The 13,502-nt window shown below is 44.9% G+C and overlaps 1 long non-coding RNA gene across 1 annotated transcript in view; it reads left to right on the top strand.

Annotated features, from left to right (window-relative positions):
- Nucleotides 1-13,015, top strand: part of LOC309529737 — a 903,093-nt gene extending 890,078 nt beyond the window's left edge. Inside the window, exon 4 of the long non-coding RNA XR_014218394.1 lies at nucleotides 12,931-13,015. This is a non-coding gene — a long non-coding RNA (uncharacterized lncRNA). The remainder of the gene's footprint in view (nucleotides 1-12,930) is intronic.
- Nucleotides 13,016-13,502: the final 487 nt, after the last annotated feature.

Raw genomic sequence — 13,502 nt, 5'->3', positions numbered from 1 at the left:
CAAGTGCTGATACTGATGCACAAAGCTCTATGGAGGTTGGGAGAAGGACACCTAGAAGATTGGCTCATGACCTATATACCCAACCGTCACTGCATTCTGCAGGCAAGGGCATCCTGCAAACCCCATCCTATCAGGAGGTTCATTCCTGCATTGCAGGGGGTTGGACTAGATAACTCTTGGGGTCCCTTCCAACTCTACAATTCTGTGATAATATTGGAATCAGGCCCTACCCCTTTCCATTACATATCAGACAAACACCTTCTCTGTTGTCTTCTCAGCACCTGCCAAAGACACCCCCTTTTCAACAAGCTTTCTAAGTGGAGATCCCCTTGGTATCTGGATTAGATTTGAGCTGATCCTATACATGTGCTGTTAGCTTGAATCATGTTATTATACATGTGTAGTTATTTCTATACTGTGGTACCTCGGGTTAAGAACTTAATTCATTCTGGAGGTCCGTTCTTAACCTGAAACTGTTCTTAACCTGAGGTACCACTTTAGCTGATGGGGTCTCCCACTGCTGCCATGCAATTTCTGTTCTCATCCTGAAGCAAAGTTCTTAACCTGAGGTATTATTTCTGGGTTAGTTTCTGTAACCTGAAGTGTCTGTAACCTGAAGTGTCTGTAACCCAAGGTACCACTGTATAAGCAAATGTTCTAGCTGTTTTGATATATGCAATTGCTCTGCACATGTTTTTATTCTATTGTAAGTCAGGGTGCCTCAGAGGAAGCGATTCATAAATGATTACAGTCATACCTCATGTTACGTCCACTTCATGTTACGTTCTTTCAGGATACATCCTGCGGAGACCCGGAAGTACCAGAAAGGGTTACTTCCGGGTTTCACCGCTCACGCATGCGCAGACGTGCAAAATGACGTCACGCGCATGCACAGAAGCGGTGAATCGCGACCCGTGCAGAAGCGGTTTGTGTTCTGCTCATGTTGCGAATGGGGCTCTGGAACAGATCCTGTTCGCAACCAGAGGTGCCACTGTATAGTAGTTGTTGTGACGTGGGGTTTGTGATTTCAGCTCTCTTGATATAACATGCTGGAGACAGTTCTCTAGTAACACTTCTTTATTAAAGCAACAAGACTAAGGTCTGGGGAGAGGAAAGCTACATTTATAGGGACAGGGGACTAGCAAGAAAGGATACATTTTGGAGGGAACAATATCAGGCAATCACAGTCCTGCCTTTTGGAGGGAACCAATAAGACAGAGGATCCAAATACAGCAGCTTAAATGAACCAATAGTAGCTGTACCCTCTGGAACCAAAAGGCAGTTACTTTACCCTAATGCAAATACAGACAATCATAATACAGATATAAAATCCCTTGACTCAATACACAACAGTGTTCATAGAACTGTGGAGTTGGAAGAGATCCTAAGCGTCACCCCCTGCTATGCAAAAACCTCTAACGTAGATCATCTCTGACAGATGGCCATCCAACCTCTACTTAAAAAACTCTACAACGTGCTGAGGGAGTCCATTGTTGAACAGCTCTTACTGCCATAAAGTTCTTCCTGATGTTTAGCTGGAATCTCCTTTCTTCTAACTTGAAGCCATTGGCCCTCCGGAGGAGGAGAAAGCAAGCTAGCTCTATCTCCCATATGGTAGCCCTTGAGATATTTGAAGGCTATCATACCCCTCTCAGTCTCCTCATTTCCAGGCTAAAGAGACCCTTCAGTCCAAGTCCCTGCACGGCAGGAATGATGGTGATGATGGCGTTTGGTGGCAATTTAGGAAAGAATAAGATGATGCCCAGTGGGCACACATCCCCCAAATGTTGATTTGCTTACTTATTCTTCATTCTATTTCTACCCCAGCTTTCTTCAGAGGAACTCAAGGTGGCCTACACGTCTCTCCCCCTCTCTTCCCCATTTCAAGCCCCACCTGGTGAGGAATCTTAGGCCGAGAGACAGCAAGTGGCCCAAGGTGACCCAAATGAGCTTCATGGCACCAGAACCCCCATCTCCTGGGTCTTAGCCTAACACTCTAACCACTACACCACACTGCTTGCAGCAGCTAGTCATGCCGCCAGGTTGCACCCTGTGCAAAAGGGGCCTACTGCCCACAAAGGTATTAAGTTCCTTCACAGAGTTCCTTCAAACAAGGTGGAACCCTGATCTAGGACTCAAATGGAGGAGGCCTACACACGCAGACCCTGTACACATGCAGGTCCCCTTTTAGAATCATAGAATCATAGAATCATAGAGTTGGAAGAGACCACAAGGGCCACTGAGTCCAACCCCCTGCCAAGCAGGAAACACCATCAGAGCACTCCTGACATATGGTTGTCAAGCCTCTGCTTAAAGACCTCCAAAGTAGGAGACTCCACCACACTCCTTGGCAGCAAATTCCACTGTTGAACAGCTCTTACTGTCAGGAAGTTCTTCCTAATGTTTAGGTGGAATCTTCTTTCTTGTAGTTTGGATCCATTGCTCCGTGTCCGCTTCTCTTTGCACAATATAAAGCTAGGGACATAGAATTAAAGAATTGTAGAGGTGGAAGGGACCCTAAGGACCATCTATTCCAACCCCCTGCAATGCGGGAATATGCAGCTATCCCATACGGGGATCAAACCTGCAACCATGGCATTACTCTACGTGGGGCTGCCCTTGAGACTGACCCAGAAACTCCAGCGGGTGCAGAATGCCACGGCGAGACTCCTTACGGAGTCCTCCGTGCGGGATCACATTCACCCGGTGCTATACAAGCTGCACTGGCTCCCGGTGGAGTACAGGATCAGGTTTAAGGTGCTGGTTTTAACCTTTTTTAATAAAAAAAAAAAGATATTTATTGAAAATTTTTGAATTTACAGAGAAAATACAAAGCAGAAAAAGAAAAGAGAGAAAAAAGAAAAAACAAACCACATCAAACAATACACATTTAAGAAAAAAAAATACACCGCAAACAGACAAAAATAAATCCATCATTCTCAAATCCTCAGCTCTCATTACCTTCTTTCTTTGATCTCCTCCTCCTCTCTTTTTTTGTATCCTGGTTAATAATTTTCACAGCAGATCCTTTCCATATTTCATAGTATTCTGTCATTACATTACCTTAATCTATTTTCATCTTATCTTATAGAAAACCTTAAAAACTTAAAACTTAAATCTTATTTTTACTGACTTCTCACAACCATAATATTCTTACCTAATTCTTTAAACATTTTTGCTGAAGCCAAGTAATTTTGTTCCAACATTTTTCTAACATTAAGGTGCTGGTTTTAACCTTTAAAGCCCTTTATGGCCTAGGATCCTCATACCTACGGGACCGCCTCTCCTGGTATGTCCCACGGAGGACCTTACGATCTTCAAACAAAAACACATTGGAGATCCCGGGCCACAGGGAGGTTAGTCTGGCCTCAACCAGAGCCAGGGCTTTTTTGGCCGTGGCCCCGATCTGGTGGAACACTCTGTCACAAGAGACTAGGGCCCTGCAGGACTTGACATCTTTCCTCAGGGCCTGCAAGACAGAGCTGTTCCACCAGACCTTTGGCCAAGGCACAGCCTGACCCTCTCCTTTGGCAATCCTCACAGAACTCTAGCCCAATGGTTGCCACTAATTTGATTTGAACTGATTTTATAATGAACTGATTTTATAATGTTGTAGTATTTTACTGTTGTTAGCCTCTCTGAGCCCAGCTTCGGGTGGGGAGGGCAGGATATAAATTGTTGTTGTTGAGGGCAGGATATAAATTGTTGTTGTTGTTGTTGTTGTTGTTGTTGTTGTTGTTATTAGCACCACACTCCAACCGAGCTGTCCAGACACGGCCAACAGGCACACAGAATGCATGTGAATGGGAATGATCCTGCTCTCCCTCAATGCTTCATTGAGTAACTTGGAGTCACGGTGTCCCATCCCAGTATTCATTGCTTATCTTTGGCTGAATCGAGTAATCAGGTTCTTTAATGGCCGTTTTGCTGCTGTTCAAAAAGGCAGCCAGAGAGCTCCACCTAGTGCATGCATAGCCCCAGTAGCTTCCCACAATAGCTTGCTTGATAGAATATAGAATTCACTCTCCATTAGATGATGCTAAAACAAGGTGGGGCTGACTGCCTTGCTCGCTTTTGCGATTGCAGTGCCTTTTACAGACCACAAGGCAGAGGCCAAAAAGGACATATCGTTAAGGTTAAAGCCGTTGCAGCTGTGAAAAACTGGTCAGGCAGAAGAAGATACGTTTATGAATATCTTTGCACAGGTGTTATCAGTATGCAGGTGGCACACAGCTCACTCTGTCTCTTTCATCAGAGGCAGGCCAGGCTGTGGACATCCTGATTCAGGGCCTGTAATGGACTGGATGAGGGGAAGCAACTGAGGCTCATCTGTTGTAAACAAAAATTGCCCTTTTCCCTTATGGGGTATCCAAGAGCCCATATAGAGTCCTTACATAGGTTCCCTGTTGGTAGGAGAAGATAACAGAGGCCAACCAAAGAATATTGAGAAGCAAAGCAGCTAGTAAGCTTGATATTTATTGATCTGTTGCAACAGAGTGCTCCCCTCACACGCAGAAGAGAGGAGGAGGAACCCAGAACAATGGCGCGCAAGGCCTTATAAAGACTTTCGAAATTGCCCCCCTGTAGATCAAGACCACCCCCCTTAAAAAGCAGAGACATCACCTTGCCAACAAAGGTCCGTATAGTAAAAGCCATGGTTTTCCCAGTAGTGATGTATGGAAGTGAGAGCTGGACCATAAAGAAGGCTGATCGCCGAAGATTTGATGCTTTTGAATTATGGTGCTGGAGGAGACTCTTGAGAGTCCCATGGACTGCAAGAAGATCAAACCTCTCCATTCTGAAGGAAATCAGCCCTGAGCGCTCACTGGAAGGACAGATCGTGAAGCTGAGGCTGCAATACTTTGGCCACCTCATGAGAAGAGAAGACTCCCTGGAAAAGACCCTGATGTTGGGAAAGATGGAGGGCACAAGGAGAAGGGGATGACAGAGGACGAGATGGTTGGATGGTGTTCTTGAAGCTACTAGCATGAGTCTGATCAAACTGCGGGAGGCAGTGGAGGACAGAAGTGCCTGGCGTGCTCTGGTCCATGGGGTCACGAAGAGTTGGACACGACTAAACGACTAAACAACAACAACAGATCAAGACCACCCCCCAGAAACATCATACATACATCACAGAAGGGGTGTAACCTAAGACCACCCCTCAGATACATCACACCTACATCACAGAAAAGGCAGTCTAAACAGAAATTTGAATGTTGTTTTTCTCCTGTCGTTGTTTACCTCCTGTCTGGCAGGTCACTTGATTGGATTGCCTGGGGAGCCTGGCCAGTCTTTTGTAATGATAAAGACTTAGTTCCTGGGCCAGGTCACAGGCTCACACCCTATTCATATCTTAAATGTGCCCTTAAGACAGGATTTGTGAGGAAAGAGACAATGGGAGGTTTCCCACTTTAACCTTGCAGAGAAAACATTTGCTCAGTTTAGGAATCAAAATGGTTCCAGGTCGGTCTTCCTGTGCCGATCTATGTACGTGCTTGGTTGGTACGCTTATGAACATTACCATATATCTAAGACCATAAAATTCCTATCACAATATACAACCCAGACAAGACAGAAGCAAAAGTGGTAGCAGGTCACCTGCCTTGCATGCAGAAGTTCCCAGACTGAATCCATGTCCTGGTGAGCTCCTGCTTAGACTACTGCAATGTGTCATACATGGGGCTGCCTTTAAAAGCAATACAAATACTACAGTTGGTTCAAAAAAGAGCCGTAAGACCATCAAGTCCTACATGCTGACAACTGAAGCTGGAACTTTCTGCATGTAAAGAAGAAGCTCAACCACTCTGCTATGGAGTTCCCCCAAAGATTTGCAGGGAAAGCTAATTTTTGAGAATGCGGGTTTCTCAGCCATGCATGGTTGTGTAAGTCAAAGCCACACCTTGAATTGGGCTGAGAAACAAAATGACAGGCAGTGTTGAGTATAATTGGTTTAATTGACACAGAAATGAAAGATGTGTGTATATTAATGAAGGCTCAAAATGGAAAATGGCTAAATGTGGGGTTGCCATATGTCTGGAGTTTTCTGGACATAGTCGGTATTCAACCCTGTTAAGCAGTGTCTGGTAGTATAGATTTTGCAGATGTTCATTTAAAAAATAGTTCAAAAGCTATTTGGGGGGGGTGAGATTTTGAAAAGGAAAAAAAAGCACTCAACGACTTTCGTGTCTGAATTTTCCCTTGCCAGATTTTCACATGAAATATTGCACCCCTAGCTAAATGTGTATTGCTAACACTGGGGGTTTTCCACGGTAACTATCTAGGTGGATTCTGAGCTCTTGCTGAGTTGATGATTAACTAATTGTTTTCTGCTAGCTAACATGTGAGTGTTATAACCTTAGATCAGGTGACAAAGGTATTGAGTTGCAAATCCGCCATCTTGAAAGGGTGGCAGCTCTTAGTCTTTCTCTGAGCTGCATAGCCTTAGGAAGGCTAAGGCAGGCTGGAATGGGGGAAAGAGGATTTTTCCCCCATTGGATTTTTTGGGAATTATTGTTTATTTCTAAGGAGCTGAGCCTGTGCTGGGCAGCACAAGACATTGAACGGATGTTTTGGGTGTATATTGGATATTTCAATTCTGTTATGAAGATAGTTCTGCAAGAATAAATGGGAGTAATATTTTTATGGGTCTGGACAAGGATTTCTCCCAAAAGGAGTCAGTTCTTATGCATCCAGTCACTTCAAACTGTACAATATTAAAATCTGCAATAGTGCAGGCAGCCAGGTACCAGTCCAAGGCAGCCCACCATGCAAAACATTGCAGGATTCTGACCTAGAGGTTGCCAGTACCAAAGCTAAGCTTTCCCCATCCAGATACTCATCTTCCAGAACAAAGGCAATCTACAATCATGACCATTTGATTGATTCTTTGAATGGCTGATTTATGGATTCAGAAGATTTATTATGTTCTGCCTTTCAGCATCAAGTAATGATTCTGATTTACCATGCAGGGATAGTGTAGGGATTAAAACCAGACAGTGCGTGTGAAAGGCTTTGAAAGTGCTAACCAAATGTTAAGTGTTAAGTATTATAATGAAATGCTTCTGAGGCAGCTAGAAATTGGGAATCAAACCATCAAACCCAAGAGGAAAACAATAGATCTTCAATAATAATAATAAAAACAGCGATAAAAGCGGCAAGAATAAAAGCAGGAACATCACAGGCATGCACATTGATAAATACAATAATAAACAGAAGTAAATGCAGAAATAAACAGCAAGGCAGGGAAAATAATCTAAATTTAAGCTGGAAGAAATGTGATCATTTTTACGACACTTAGAAGAGAATGTATCAAGTGAAAGTCAGTGGCATGGTGGGGAAATATCTTTACAGTGGTACCTCGGGTTAAGAACTTAATGCATTCCGGAGGTCCGTTCTTAACCTGAAACTGTTCTTAACCTGAGATTCCACTTTAGCTAATAGGGCCTCCTGCTGCCACCGCACAATTTCTCTTCTCATCCTGAAGCAAAGTTCTTAACCCGAGGTACTATTTCTCGGTTAGCGGAGTCTGTAACCTGAAGTGTCTGTAACCCAAGGTACCACTGTATTAGGACCAACCAAAATGTTTGGAGTATCAGAGAAGATTGAAGGCCAGTGTGCCAAGTTGATTGCACTGAAAGCTGTGGATACAAAGAGCTCCTACAACTGTAGAGCTGAAAGGGAACCTCCAACGATCTTCTAGTCTATCTTCTACTACGCAGGGATCACAGCTAAAGAATGCCTGACAGAGGGCCATCCAACCTCTGCTTAAAAACCTCCAATGAAAGAGAGTCCATAGCCTTCCAAGGTCTGGTTGTCAGAGCTGGTGGGAAGGTAAGTTTGGTCCCCTCCAGATGCTATTAGACTACAACTCCCACCATTCCTAATCCCGCCAGCCATTTTGTTAAAGGAGGGGCGGTGAGGGGCAGGGCCTGTGGGGAGAGGATGGGGCTGGGGAGGGAGAGAGAGGCCACATTTGGCCCCCAAGGCCTGAGGCTTCTCACCCCTCCTTTCATAGATTAAATACTTATCTTACGACAACACATTTGCTGAGGTGTTGGGGAGACTAGGCTTGCTCATTCCTCACCTCAGTTATAAGAAGGTGACGTTTTCAACCCACTGGCTGGCTTGTTGACAGACTCTCCCTGTTTTAATCATTACCCTAAACTCTCTTTAGAATCATAGAATCATAGAATCATAGAGTTGGAAGAGACCACAAGGGCCATCGAGTCCAACCCCCTGCCAAGCAGGAAACACCATCAGAGCACTCCTGACATATGGTTGTCAAGCCTCTGCTTAAAGACCTCCAAAGGAGGAGACTCCACCACACTCCTTGGCAGCAAATTCCACTGTCAAACAGCTCTTACTGTCAGGAAGTTCTTCCTAATGTTTAGGTGGAATCTTCTTTCTTGTAGTTTGGATCCATTGCTCCGTGTCCGCTTCTCTGGAGCAGCAGAAAACAACCTTTCTCCCTCCTCTATGTGACATCCTTTTATATATTTGAACATGGCTATCATATCACCCCTTAACCTCCTCTTCTCAAGGCTAAACATGCCCAGCTCCCTTAGCCGTTCCTCATAAGGCATCGTTTCCAGGCCTTTGACCATTTTGGTTGCCCTCCTCTGGACACGTTCCAGTTTGTCAGTGTCCTTCTTGAACTGTGGTGCCCAGAACTGGACACAGTACTCCAGGTGTGGTCTGACCAGAGCAGAATACAGTGGCACTATTACTTCCCTTGATCTAGATGCTATACTCCTATTGATGCAGCCCAGAATTGCATTGGCTTTTTTAGCTGCCGCGTCACACTGTTGGCTCATGTCAAGTTTGTGGTCAGCCAAAACTCCTAGATCCTTTTCACATGTACTGCTCTCAAGCCAGGTGTCACCCATCTTGTATTTGTGCCTCTCATTTTTTTTGCCTAAGTGCAATACTTTACATTTCTCCCTGTTAAAATTCATCTTGTTTGTTTTGGCCCAGTTCTCTAATCTGTCAAGGTCGTTTTGAAGTGTGATCCTGTCCTCTGGGGTGTTGGCCACCCCTCCCAGTTTGGTGTCATCTGCAAATTTGATCAGGATGCCCTTGAGTCCATCATCCAAGTCGTTGATAAAGATGTTGAATAAGACCGGGCCCAAGACAGAACCCTGTGGCACCCCACTAGTCACTCTTCTCCAGGATGAAGAGGAACCATTGATGAGCACCCTTTGCAATGTCGTGCTGCTGGAACGTTGTGTTTCGACCATCCTTACCCTTGCCCGCCTTTCTGTTTAATGCAAGCCATACGGAGAGGTCCATGTTGAAAATCCTGCTATCTGATCTGGCTTTCCAGATGGAATTAGCGGAAGCTAAGGGTTTGGCACTAAGTTTCGTGACACTGAGCAGGCTCAATAGATGCATTTGCTCCTATGGGGGGGGAGCAGGAGGGGTGAATCAATAACAAGTCCTAGCCAAAAGCACTTACTTCAACTCAGGAATTTTCAGTGCAAACCTCAGCAGACTCATTATCGCCATGATCAGATTCTAAAAGCCCAGATCTTGCTTCCCCACACACCCCACCCCTTTAATTGTTTCCTAGCCGTTAAAGGCTCAATGTCACCACCTGATCGCATCTTATCTGTGCACCTCAGCGAATGCAAACTTCTTCCTCCAGGAGAGAGGGATGTTAAACCCTTTCATGGGACAGCAAAGGACTGGCTTGGGATATGTTTATAGTTAAGACTGTGATAGGAATTTTATGGTCTTAGATATGTGGTAATGTTCATAACTGCACATACATAGATCAACACAGGAAGATCAACCTGGAACCATTTTGATTCCTAAACTGACCAAATCCTTTCTCTGCAAGGTTAAACTGGAAAAGCCTCCCCACTGTCTCTTTCCTCACAAATCCTGTCTCAAGGATATGTCTGTTTGAATAAGGTGTGAGCCTGTGACCTGGCCCAGGAAATAAGTATTTTACCACTACAAAAGAATGGCCAGGCTCCCCAGGCAATCCAATCAAGTAACTTGCCAGACAGGAGATAAACTGTGACAGGAGAAAAACAACATTAAAATTTCTGTGATGTAGGTGGGATGTATCTGAGGGGTGGTCTTAGGTTACACCCCTTCTGTGATGTATGCATAATGTTTCTGGGGGTGGTCTTGATCTAGAAGAGGGGAATTTCAAAAGTCTTTATAAGCCCTTGCATGGCATTTTAAGGGGGTCCTCTTCCTCTCCTGCGTGTGAGGGGAGCACCCTGTTGCAACAGATCAATAAAGATCAGGCTTACTAGCTGCTTTGCTTCTCAATATTCTCTGGTTGGCCTCTGTTATTTTCTCCTACCAATAGGGAACCTATGTAAGGACTCTGTATGGGCTCTTTGGATACCCCATAAGGGAAAAGGGCATATTTTTATTTACAACAAGACTCCGTTTTGCCATGAAACATCTCAGCTGGTCACACTTTGTAGGATACTTCTCTGTGATTGAAATGCACAAAATGCACCAAAAACATCCTGGACATATATATAATATTAAAGAAGGAAATAAGACAGCACAAAGTAAACCAGCCAGGATCAGCAGAGGCCATGCAAGTATTTTAAAGTCACCCAAGCATATTTTGGTTTGTGATAATGTCCTGGTGAAATCCTAAATTGCTGGTGGCACTGTGGTCTAAACCACAGAGCCTAGGGCTTCTGATTGGAAGGTCGGTGGTTCGAATCCGCATGATGGGGTGAGCTCCCGTTGCTCGGTCCCAGCTCCTGCTCACGTAGCAGTTTGTAAGCACAAAAGTTCAAGTAGATAAATAGGTACCACTCTGGAGGGAAGGTAAACAGCGTTTCCGTGCGCTGCTCTAGATTTCATTTAATGTCCCCGGATTTATATTTTAAGTGTTGTAGATTTCTTAGTAGGGAATGAACGTTGTGTGATTGGTTCAACGGCACAAGACACATCATATGGGGACTTCTGGAGAGCCAAAATGGTGGGCACCACAGCAGCGAGCAGCTCCTGAAGCCAGCCAGAGCCAACTGCACTACCAGGCTGACTCCGGACTGCTGAGACTGCCACTGCTGCTGCTGAGGGGGAACCAGGGACGCCTGGCGTGCCAACTGGGGGAACCGCTGACCCAAGTCAAGCCGGGAGTGAGAGCGCCTGGCCACCCAGCCGACTGCCAAGCGGAGCTCCAGGGTCAGTAAAAACTCCAGAGCTGACACAGGGAGAAGGAGAAGGAAGAGAGAGAACGAGGAAGGAGAAAAAAGAGGGGAGCCCTGACCTTGCAGCGCTGCCGCCGCCACTGAGGAAGAGAGGTAGGAGATTACCGGGAGGGCAAGGACACATGGCTGAGCCTATTCCACAGCGGATAGCGCTCCAAGAGATCAGGCCCAGAGGAAGGCTGCACGACAGAGGAGACCACAGAAGAGAAGATATTACTTCTTAATTTTCTTTAAAAATGATTTTTTCAAAATGATTTTTTTTTCTCTTTTCAAAAAAAAAAAAAAAGAAGTGTCCCCAGATTCTTTGAAAAAAAAATCTGGTAACCTTACCTTAGGACTCAGTCCTGGGACTGCCAATCTATTGGCCTCTTATGCACACCGTTCAGTGATATCACCTCTAGCCAGGGAAGGAGGTGGGGAAAGACATGCACCTTTCCAGGATGATCAGCAACCATTAGCTCCTAAGGCAACAAGTCACCTGTACTTGGCCCTCTCTTTAGTCATGTGAAGGCCCATCCTCCCAGCCAAAGGGAATCTCCCGAGCTAAACAGAGTCGGCAGCTAAGCTACCGTATTTTTCGTTCCATAAGACACTTTTTTTCTTCCTAAAAAGTAAGGGGGAATGTCTGTCCGTCTTATGGAGCGAATGCGTGGTCCCCAGAGCTGAATTGTGCAGGGGCAAAAAGCAGATCATGCTCCCCCCCCCTTTTTTTTTTTTTTTGAAACAAAGCCGCTGATTGTTTGCCAATCGGGGAGAGAGATAAGGGACGCTAGAGACAAAGGAGGCTGCCTGGGAGCGGGGGAGGTATGACAGCAAACTTGCAAAGGGGGAAAACAGGAAGACTAAAGCAATAAGGAGAGAAATTAGAAGAAAAGGAGGAGCAAAAAACTGCTTCAGCTAAGGAAAAGACACTAAGGCAAACAAGAGGGAAGGGAAAATAAAGAAATTCCTTCCAGTAGCACCTTAAAGACCAACTAAGTTAGTTCTTGGTATGAGCTTTCGTGTGCATGCACACTTCTTCAGATACACTGAAACAGAAGTTGCCAGATCCTTCTATATAGTGAGAAGGTGGGGAGGGGTATTACTCAGAAGGGTGGTGGGAATGGGAGATTGGCAGATAGCTGAGATGAGCCTGTTGAGGACTCTTAATGACTGCAATAGGTCTTACAGGAAAAGGCAAGGGGTGAGAAGGTGAAAAATGGCTTAGTCATGTATAATGAGATAAGAATCCAATGTCTTTGTTCAGACCAGGTCTCTCCATGGTTTTAAGTTTGGTAATGAGTTGCAATTCAGCAGCTTCTCTTTCCAGTCTATTTCTGAAATTCCTTTGTAGTAAAACAGCTACTTTGAGATCTTGTATAGAATGTCCTGGGAGATTGAAGTGTTCTCCTACTGGTTTCTCTGTTTTGTGATTCTTGATGTCAGATTTATGTCCGTTTATTCTTTGGCGTAAGGTTTGGCCTGTTTGTCCAAACAAACAGTTTGAGTGTTTGAGAAGATTCTTGAGAGTCCCATGGACTGCAAGAAGATCAAGCCTATCCATTTTGAAGGCAATCAGCCCTGAGTGCTCACTGGAAGGACAGATCCTGAAGCTGAGGCTCCAATACTTTGGCCACCTCATGAGAAGGAAGAGAAGACTCCCTGGAAAAGACCCTGATGCTGGGAAAGATTGAGGGTACTAGGAAAAGGGAAGACAGAGGACGAGATGGTTGGACAGTGTTCTCGAAGCTACCAACATGAGCTTGACCAAACTGCGGGAGGCAGTGGAAGACAGGAGTGCCTGGCGTGCTCTGGTCTATGGGGTCACAAAGAGTCGGACACGACTAAACAACTAAACAACTCCCCCCCTACCTGTCAGAGTTCTCTCTAGCAATTTTACAGGAAAATGCTGTGAGCTTCAGCTCCTATCATGTGCCTATCTAGCAAACATGCATTGTTGGTTTGACTGCATTGTAAATATACTGCAATCAACAGCAGGTTCCCCATTCCTGGACAAGCAAGGTCCTTGCTGTGATCCACCAGATCTCTCTTATTTTATACTCTTTTCCTTCTTACATTTTGCAAACCACTCAAAGAGTGCAAGGAGGTAGCATTTCATAAGGCTGACGATTTATAATCTCCGAAACAGCCAAACCTCCATATTTAATATTTTGTGGCAGCACTTTTATGTTTTTACGCCAGCCCTCCCATCATTCATAAACATGACTCTCATTATTCAGCTTGAACATTTGCATAAAAAAAACACTACCTGCCTCAAGTGCTTACAGGTTAAAGTCTCAATGAATAAGGATAGTGAAATATGGGTGTTCAGGA

This window comes from Podarcis vaucheri (genome assembly GCF_965113315.1).
Source record: "Podarcis vaucheri genome assembly, chromosome: 3".
Lineage (NCBI taxonomy): Eukaryota > Metazoa > Chordata > Lepidosauria > Squamata > Lacertidae > Podarcis > Podarcis vaucheri.
The sequence above is the reverse complement of the archived record's forward strand: the minus strand, read 5'-3'. Positions and strand labels throughout refer to the sequence as shown.